At 39.9% G+C, this 9,683-nt stretch overlaps 1 long non-coding RNA gene and 1 pseudogene across 1 annotated transcript; both read left to right on the top strand.

Moving 5' to 3' along the window:
• Nucleotides 1-523: 523 nt before the first annotated feature.
• LOC119471606 lies at nucleotides 524-642 on the top strand (annotated as a pseudogene).
• Nucleotides 643-1,943: 1,301 nt separating this feature from the next.
• On the top strand, nucleotides 1,944-8,839 carry LOC108305695. The gene is made up of 3 exons (XR_001825853.2): nucleotides 1,944-1,955; nucleotides 2,799-2,814; nucleotides 8,763-8,839. It is a non-coding gene; the product is annotated as an uncharacterized LOC108305695 (long non-coding RNA).
• The last annotated feature ends 844 nt before the right edge of the window (nucleotides 8,840-9,683 follow it).

The raw sequence follows: 9,683 nt of genomic DNA, 5'->3' as shown, positions 1-9,683 counted from the left end.
ATGTAGGTGATGGGGAGGAAGGCAGCAAATCACACTGCCACGTGTGTACCTATGCAACAATCTTGCATGTTCTTCACATGTACCCCAAAACCTAAAATGCAATAAAATAAATGGGGGGAAAAAAGGAGTGGGATAAAAGAAAAAATATATATATTGGCTTTGCCTAACAGTTGTACGTATATAGGAAAAGTACCTGTTGGTCTCCCACATGGTAGGTGTGAGTGTTTAGTGCATGTTAATATCCCAAACTTGCTATAAATCTCCTGGAAGTTCTAGAAATATGTTAAGTTGTTATGATTTTTGTAATATCTCACCAAAACCACATATTGATTAGCTCAGCATTTATTACATGATAGATGGTTTCCAATCATGATATTTTCGTAAAATAAACCAAAGGATTCAGATCTGGCAAAAAAAAAAAAAAAAAAAAAAAGAATTATTTCATATAACCTTCAGAACAGTTTTGAACTAGGCATTATCCCTATTTTACAGAGGGAGAACCTCAGGTTGAAAGAAATCTCGCGTTTACGGCCATACCACCCTGAACGCGCCCGATCTCGTCTGATCTCGGAAGCTAAGCAGGTTCGGGCCTGGTTAGTACTCGGATAGGACTCGCCTTGCAAATACCGGGTGCTGTAGGCTTTATTTAAAAAAAAAAAAATTTTTTTTAAAAAAAGAAAGAAATCACCTGATTTACCCCAAATCATTCATGTTTAGATGGCAGAAGTAGAATCCAAACCAAACCATCTGTGTCTGGGGCCTGTACCTTTGTCTAATAACCTACAGGTCTGTTCATAAACCCATCAGAACAAAATCACCTTAAAAATTATAAAGGTTGGCTGGGAGTGGTAGCTCACACCTGTAATCCCAGTACTTTGAGAGGCCACGGCAGGTGAATCGCAAGGTCAGGAGATCGAGACCAGCCTGGCAAACATGGTGAAACCCAGTCTCTACTAAAATACAAAAAACTAGCCAGGTGTGGTGGTGCACATGCCTGTAGTCCTGGCTACTTAGGAGGCTGAGGCAGGAGAATCACCTGAACCCAGGAGGCAAAAGTTGCAGCAGTGAGCCAAGATCGTGCCACTGCACTTCAGCCTGGTGACAGAGCGAGCCTCTATATAAAAAAAAAAAAAAAAAAAAAACACAACTATAAAGCTTGTTAAACAACTGCACCCAAGTGGCTTCTATGTTTAATTTTTTTTTAATTTCTATTAATCGGGAATAGGTAAAGTTCAGTAGGAAATACTAATCAAAAATGTAATGCTCATAATGGCACTAGATGGTCTAAATATTTACCAGAATAGCAGCAAGTTTGAGTTTTCTATTAAATGGTCTATTTTATGCTCAGATTCAAAACCTAATAAATGGGACTTGAGTTATCCTCTAGAGTGGTGATCTATAAATGCTCTATTATCAATAAATTCCTGATCCTGCCAATTTTTTTTCTAGGTAACTCCTTCCACTCCCTTAGCATGAAAACCAGTTTTTCCTTGATGATGCCACCTTTCTTAAAACTTTTTGGGAGTCAGGCCAGAAGAAATACAGCGTCTCCAGTTTCCTACCATGTTCCCAGGCCATCGTTCTGACGCTTTTACATGATCAACCCTCTCCTTAGAAACTTTTGCCCCACTTTGATCTCCAAGTTGAGGTCATCTTTCTCTTCACTCAGTTAATGCTTATCCTACTTTCTGCCCCAAGAAAACAACAACTAGGTTGTGGTCTAATCCTCAGGGTTCAGTCCAAGACAGTTACAAGAATCCAGAGAACACTGGATTGCATAGATACAAGGAATGGAATTGCTGGATCGTGTGGTGTGTATTTCTTCTTGACTGAGCTTTAGTAGTTAGCTATTTCATTTAAGTTGTCAAACTTACTGGCCTATAGCTATTCATCATATCTCATTAGTCTTTACATGTAATAATGCTCCTCTGTCATTCCTGAAGTTGGAGATTTTTGTCTTTAATTTTTTTATTTTTTATTTTTTGAGACAGAGTTTCACTCTTGTTGCCCAGGCTAGAGTGCAGTGGCACCATCTCAGCCCACTGCAACCTCCGCCTCCCGGGTTCAAGCAATTCTGCTGCCTCAGCCTCCTGAGTAGCTGGGATTACAAGCACGTGGCACCATACCCGGCTAATTTTGTATTTTTAGTAGAGAGAGGGTTTCTCCATGTTGGTCAGGCTGGTCTCAAACTCCCAACCTCAGGTGATCTGCCCAACTCAGCCTCCCAAAGTGCTAGGATTACAGGAATGAGGCACTGCGCCCCTCCTCTCTCTGTTGATTAGATTGCTTGAATGTTAATTATATTGATTGCTTTCAAGTAACCAGCTTTTGATTTCATCAATTTTCATGATTTTCTTGTGCATCTTTTATTTATCTACTGGTACTATCTTCATCATTTCCCTCACACTACTTACTCTGTGTTTAATTCACTCCTTTTTCAAGTTTCTTAAATGACACTCAGGTCAAAATATTTTTTAACTTTTCCTGTGACGACTTCTTTCATTCCTTATGTTACTAAAGAGTGTGTTGTCATTTTCCAAGTACTTGCAGATTTTTCAGATACTTTTCTGTTGATTTCCTGTTTAAACTCCTGAGAACATAATTTCAAACCTTTTAAATTTATTAAGGCTTTTTATGGCCCATAACACAGTTCACTTTGTTGAATGTTCCATGCATATCTGAAAAGAATGAATATTCTACTGTTATTGGATGGAGCGTCCTGTAAATATTAACTAGAATTACTCTTCCAATTACACTGGAAGAGAATCTTGCAGTCTCCAACTATAATTGTGAGGTAGTCTGTTTCTTCTTTTAGTTTCCTCTGCTTTTGCTTCAGATATTGAAGTTCTATTATGTATATACATATTTAGACTGTTAGGTCATCTCAACAAACTGACTGCTTTATTACTATGTATTTTTAAATACCAGCTAATATTTGTGTGCTGATATCTATTTGATTGATACTAACATTAATGATATTAATCATTTTCTTAATGATTGCATGGTATACTTTTTCAATTCTTTTTCATTTAGTTATGTGGATCTTTATATTAATACTTAAAGCTGAGTTTTTGGAGATGGTTTACCATTGGGTCTAATTAACTGGGTAAAGACAGAAGGCTGGGGAGGAGTTGCTCTCAGAGGAGACTGAGAAACCACTACCAATTAGACCGCAGGAGAACAGAATCAGGGTGCTACCGAGGTCAAGTGAGTACTTCTACAAGAGAACATTCAGCAGGGACCAATGCTACAGGAACATCAAGTAAGATGAAGACTGGAACTAGTTCGTAGTCCATTAGAAAGTCGTGATGACTTTCATCAGACCAATTTCAAAGCAAGGGTGAGAGCAGAAGTCAAACCATGGAGAGAAGAACAATTGGGAGAAGGGAAAGGAGGAATAATGAGCATTTTTAAATTGTGGTGGTATTGCTGGCATTAAAGCAACACACAGAAGGAACGAGGGTCAAGGAAAAGGGTCAAAATTCCTGCTTTGTTTATTTCAAGATGGGTGATATCTCTAAAGCTTATGGGCTGAGGGGAAAATATTGGAGAGTGTTGCCATCCTCTAGGGCAGGAGAGTAGGAGATGGGTGTGGCATCCTGTGGTGTTTCAGAAGGGGACAGGATGGGGATCTTGGGATGGAGTGTTGGAGGTGTGTATGCACAAATATTCATGTTGGGGAAAGGGAACAGGATCCCAGGAGGGAGGGGACTAGGTTGGGTCATAGGTTGGAGGGGGACCTGGGTGAGCAGTATTTGCTTTGGACAAAAAGGACAGCTCTTCCCCAGTACAACTCCCACCATGATGAATGAGAAAAGATGAGGAAAGCTGACACAAGTGAGGAGAGAACACATGTCTTGCTTAATAGCTGCTTCATAGAGAAAAATTCATTCTAACAGAAAAGAGATCAGCAGGGGATTTAAAGAGAGTGGTGAATGTTTGAAAGAACTGATTCTATATTCATTCCAAAAGGTCATTCCTCACATCCCTGTTTGATTCAGATGCCCTCTTTAGGGTTCCAGGGGGCTCTTTGAGCATACAACTGCCCAAACACTCAAGTTGACTCTTTTTTTCTTTCCAGCTTTTATTTTAGATTCAGGGGTACATGAGCTGGTTTGTTACATGGGTAAATTCCATGCCACTGGGGTTTGGTGTATAGGTTATTTCATCACCCAGGTAATAAGCATGGGAACCAATAGGTAGATTTTCAGTGCTCACTCTCCCCACATTCTCCACCCTCAAGTAGGTCCAAGTGTCTGTTGTTTCTTTCCTTGTGTCCGTATATACTCAAGGTTTAGCTCCCACTTATAAGTAACAACATCAGTGTTTGGTTTTCTGTTCTTGCATTAATTCTAATTTCTAATGCTACTTAGGATAATGGCCTCCAGCTCCATCTATGCTGCAGCAAAGGGCATGACCTTCTTTTTTATGGCTGCATAGTATTCCATGGTGCATATGTACCTCATTTTCTTTATCCAGTCCATCATGGATGAGCACGTATGTTGATTCCATCTTTGCTATTGTGAATAAGCTTCATGTTGACTTCTAACCATCAATTTACTTGTCTGGCCCCGACATGATTACAAGCTTCTTTGGTCACAAACTGTTTTACAGGTGCACATCATAATGCCTACAACTTAATAGATACCCAATAAAAATGCCTAATAAACAATAGAAAAAATACCATCCAGTAGTGGAGGCTCTATACCACTCACTTGGGGGTTAATTCAGAATGTGAGACTCCTAACTTAGATTCCACAATCTAAGAAACTTCAAACTCCAGTATTTTATAATTCAGTGAATGACGGATAAAGTGTCTTCAAATTTTAATTCACCACCGACTGCTCATGACATTACAATAATAACAAATATCTACTTGCAGAGAGAACTACCAGCAGGAGCCTTAAAAATACCTGTAAATAGGCCAGGCAAAGGGGTTCACACCTGCAATCCCAGCACTTTGGGAGGCCGAGGCGGGTGGATCACGAGGTCAGGAGGTGGAGACCATCCTGGCTAACACAGTGAAACCCTGTCTCTACTAAAAATACAAAAAATAGTCGGGCATGGTGGCATGTACCTGTAGTCTCAGCTACTCAGGAGGCTGAGGCAGAAGAATCGCTTGAACCTGGGAGGCAGAGGTTGCAGTGAGCTGTGATCAAGCCACTGCACTTCAGCCTGGGCGACAGAGCGAGGCTCCATTTCAAAAAAGAAAAAATACCTGTAAAGTATAATCAAAGTACATGAAGGCAAGAAAGGAAAACATAAATTCAGCAAAATTTTGAGTTACAAATACTGTTTGTTTTATTTTTTATTTTTAGAGAATGGGGCTTAAAATGGGAGTGTAGATTAAAGTTGGCATTTTAAATCCAATGTCCCTAAATTCAATTATGAGTATGCCAATTGTATGTCAAAGAACAGGACTGTTAAATAATGCACATTTCATTTCAAAGGCTTTCATCCAGATAAATTGGGCTCTGAACTTACTATTAATGCCTTGTTCATCTGTATTTCAACAGCAATACCCTAGAGTATACAAATACATTTCTAAATCACCTCAACTAATTATTGGGAAACCATACAGCATAAACTATACCTCTAAATAGGAAAAAAAAAACAAAACAACTATATATTTTACTTTTGATAATGTCACTCTCACTGCCCTCACCTTAAAATCCAATATACATTTTGACAACAATCTATAAATCTGACCCAAGATGGTCAGTTCTTCGTAACACACATGTCTAATGGCAGGACACATCACATATAGGAACAGTTTTACCAGGGAGGAAATGGGTTCTCCACTTATGGAAATGTTCAGTGGTAGAAAGCACACTGGAATTAATCATGCAAAGTAGTTTTGCTCTAATTCTAACACCTACTCATTGTAATGGTCACAGAGCTTCCGTTTCCTCACCTTTAAAATGAAGGGGCTGAACTAGAACAGCATTCCTCAGGGAATGTTCATTGAAAAAGTAGATCCAAACATCAGTCCAGAAAGGAAGACTAAGAAGGCTCCATGGTTAAAGAAGATGAAGAAAAGCTCTACATTATAGCAATGCACGGTAGGATCCAGGTGCTCCTCTACTCACAATGGGGTTACGTCCCAATCAACCCATTATAAGTTGAACAGATCATAAGCCAAAAATGCATTTAATACAACTACTTTTTTTTAGACAGGGTCTCACGCTGTTACCCAGGCTAGAGTGCAGTGACACAATCATGGCTCACTGCAGCCTCAAATTCCCAGTCTCAGGCGATTCTTCTGCCTCCCCTTGTCAAGTAGCTGGGACTAGAGATATGTGCCATCATACCCAGCTTTTTTTCTTTTTTTAAAATTTTTAGTAGAGATAAGATCTTATTGTATTAACCAGGCTGGTCTTGAGCCCCTGGTCTCAAGCAATCCTCCCACCTCAGCCTCCCACAGCACGAGGATTACAAGTGTGAGCCACCATGTGCAGCCCACCTAACCTATCGAATATCATAGCTGAGCCCTAGCCTACCTAATCATGCTCAGAATGCTTACATTAGCCTACAGCTGGGCAAAATTACTGAACACAAAGCCTATTTGACAACAAAGTTTTGAATATCTCATGTTATTTATTGAATAAATTATTTTGTATTGCCATATGTGTATCACTTTAGCACCATCACAAAGTTGGAACATTATAGGCCAAACCCTCATAAGTCAGAGACCATTTGTACTTGAGAATCTGACAGGTCCTTCAATGAAGAAAACTTTCTGGCTATGACCTGGTATTTTCCATAGTTATTTGACAACATCATCTTGGTCTCCTCTTACATTTATTAACATCTTAAAAAGTACTAGCAACATGTGAGATACCTTTGGAGAAACCATGACCTAAATAAGCACTAGTATTTTCAGCTGTTTGTTATCCTTGACAAATGAGTCCATATGAAGCTAAAATATCCAAGTAAATGAGACATTAATTGTAGAAAATTAATCATATGACAATGTGGTGAACTAGAAATCGAATGGTCCTTTCATTAGAACATAACTAGATCCTGGATATATCACAACAACATTTTTAATACTTTGTAGAGCGCCCAAGAGAGTAGAGGTCTCTCCAGGTAGGATGAGACAAAACTGAAGCCAAAGCAGATAACAGGAATGGAGAGTTGCCTCTGTCACCACGGAATTGGAAGACTAAGCTTGAAGGTTCCTGACATGTTGAACCTGCAACTCTCATTTTTAATCTTAAATTCTCAAGCGTGGCTGAAATGGTCCCAGGCTGGTGGTTGCCCCAATAGTGCTAAATGCAAATTATCCCTAAAGGAAGAATCTTCAATCTAGTTCTTCAGATTTCTACAGAATGGGTTCAACAAAATATGAAGTCTCAGTTTAAAAATTACCAAGGACACAGGGAAGAAGACTGTCCTGACATAGAGAGAAAACAAAAATAAACAGCCTTTGAGTCTAAAGGACTGATCTATTCAAATTATCACATAAAGAATGCAGAGATATGTTCGTCACCTTGCTCCTTTCTGCCCGTAGACGCCGCTGAAGAAGCATCATTAAAGTCTCTCTTCTCCCTGTGACCATGTCTAAGTCAGAGTCTCCTAAAGAGCCCGAACAGCTGAGGAAGCTCTTCATTGAAGGGTTGAGCTTTGAAACAACTGATGAGAGCCTGAGGAGCCATTTTGAGCAATGGGGAAGGCTCACGGACTGTGTGGTAATGAGAGATCCAAACACCAAGCGCTCCAGGGGCTCCTCACGTGTGTCACTGGGGAGGAGGTGGATGCAGCCATGAATGCAAAGCCACACAAGGTGGATGGAAGAGTTGTGGAACCAAAGAGAACTGTCTCAAGAGAAGATTCTCAAGGACCAGGTGCCCACTTAATTGTGAAAGAAATATTTGTTGGTGGCATTAAAGAAGACACTGAAGAACATCACCTAAAGATTATTTTGAACAGTATGGAAAAATTAAAGTGATTGAAATCATGACTGACCGAGGCAGTGGCAAGAAAAGGAGCTTTGCCTTTGTAACCCTGGACGACCCTGACTCTGTGGATAAGACTGTCATTCAGAAATACCATACTGTGAATGGCCACACTGTGAGGTGAGGAAAGCCTTGTCAAAGCAAGAGCTGGCCAGTGCTTCATCAGCCAAAGAGGTTCTGGAAGCTTTAGTGGTGGTTGCAGAGGTGGTTTCAGTGGGAATGGCAACTTTGGTAATGGAGGAAACTTCAGTGGTCATGGTGGCTGTGGTGGCTTTGTTGGCAGCCGTGGTGGTGGATATGGTGGCAGTGGGGATGGCTATAATGGATTTGGTAATGATGGAAGCAATTTTGGAGGTGGTGGAAGCTACAGTGATTTTGGCAGTTACAACAATCAGTCTTCAAAATTTGGACCCATGAAGGGAGGAAACTTTGGAGGCAGAAGCTCTGGCCCCTATGGTGGTGGCAGCCAATACTTTGCCAAACCAGAAAACCAAGGTCGCTATGGCGATTCCAGCAGCAGCAGTGGCTATGGCAATGGCAGAAGATTTTAACTAGAAAACAAAGCTTAGCAGGAAAGGAGAGCCAGAAAAGTGACAGGGAAGCTGCAGGTTACAACAGATTTGTGACCTCAGCCAAGCACAGTGGTGCAGGGCCTAGTGCTACAAAGAAGACATGATTTAGACAATACTCATGTGTATGGGCAAGAAACTTGAGGATTCCATTTGTGACTAATTGTATAACAGGTTATTTTAGTTTCTGTTCTGTGGAGACTGTAAAGCATTTTAACGAAGGGTTTTAATATAGATTTTTTTGTTTGCACCCATGCTGTTGTTTGCTAAATGTAATAGTCTGATTGTGATGCTGAATAAATGTCTTTTTTTAAAAAAATGCAAAATGAAGTTATTTGCAATATTTAAAGAAAGGAACAATGATAAAGAAATGAATAATAATAAATCAAAAATTAGGATTGTAGGACTAAAAGACTATTAAAAAATTACCAATCACCTTGTGGGGAGGGTCCTTTTTGAGGGGAAAAAAAATCAAGATGCAAAATATCATTATTAAAGTTTAAAACTCAAGGATGGATGTGTGTTACAGCTGATTAGAGTCAGCAAAGGAGAGAATTACTAGCCAGACAGCAGATGCCGAACGCACAGTGAAAGAGATGGAACATGGAAAGAGAAGAGACATGGAAGACAGAACGAAAAGGTCTAAAATATCTTTAATAAGATTCCCAAAATAAAGGGGAAAAAGGCTGCATTTCCTAGGATAGTAACTCCAAATTTTCCAAAAGCTTTTAAAGAACACTGTGTTAGAAACAGAACACATATATAGACAGAGATCTAGGTATATACATATAAAAATTTATTATAAGAAGATGGCTGTCACAATTATGAAGGCTGAAAAGCCCCACAATCTGCCATCTGTAAGCTGGAGATCCAGGAAAGCTCATGGTTTCACTCTAATCTCAGTCCAAAGGCCCAAGAATCAAAACAAACAATAATATAAGTCCCAGTCTGAGGACAGGAGAAGACCAATGTCCCAGCCCAAGCAGTCAGGCAGAGAGTGAATTCTCTCTTCCTCTGCCTTTCTGTTCCATCCAGGCTCTCAACAGATTAGATGACACCCATCTGAATTGATGAGAGCACTCTGGCTTACTCTGGCCAATCTCATCCAGAAACACCCCTAACAAACACACCCAAAAATCCTTAACCAAATATCTGG

The sequence above is a fragment of the Cebus imitator genome, unplaced genomic scaffold (genome assembly GCF_001604975.1).
Source record: "Cebus imitator isolate Cc_AM_T3 unplaced genomic scaffold, Cebus_imitator-1.0 Scaffold65, whole genome shotgun sequence".
Classification (NCBI taxonomy): domain Eukaryota; kingdom Metazoa; phylum Chordata; class Mammalia; order Primates; family Cebidae; genus Cebus; species Cebus imitator.
Note: the sequence above shows the minus strand (reverse complement) of the source record. Positions and strands in the feature narration are given on the sequence as shown.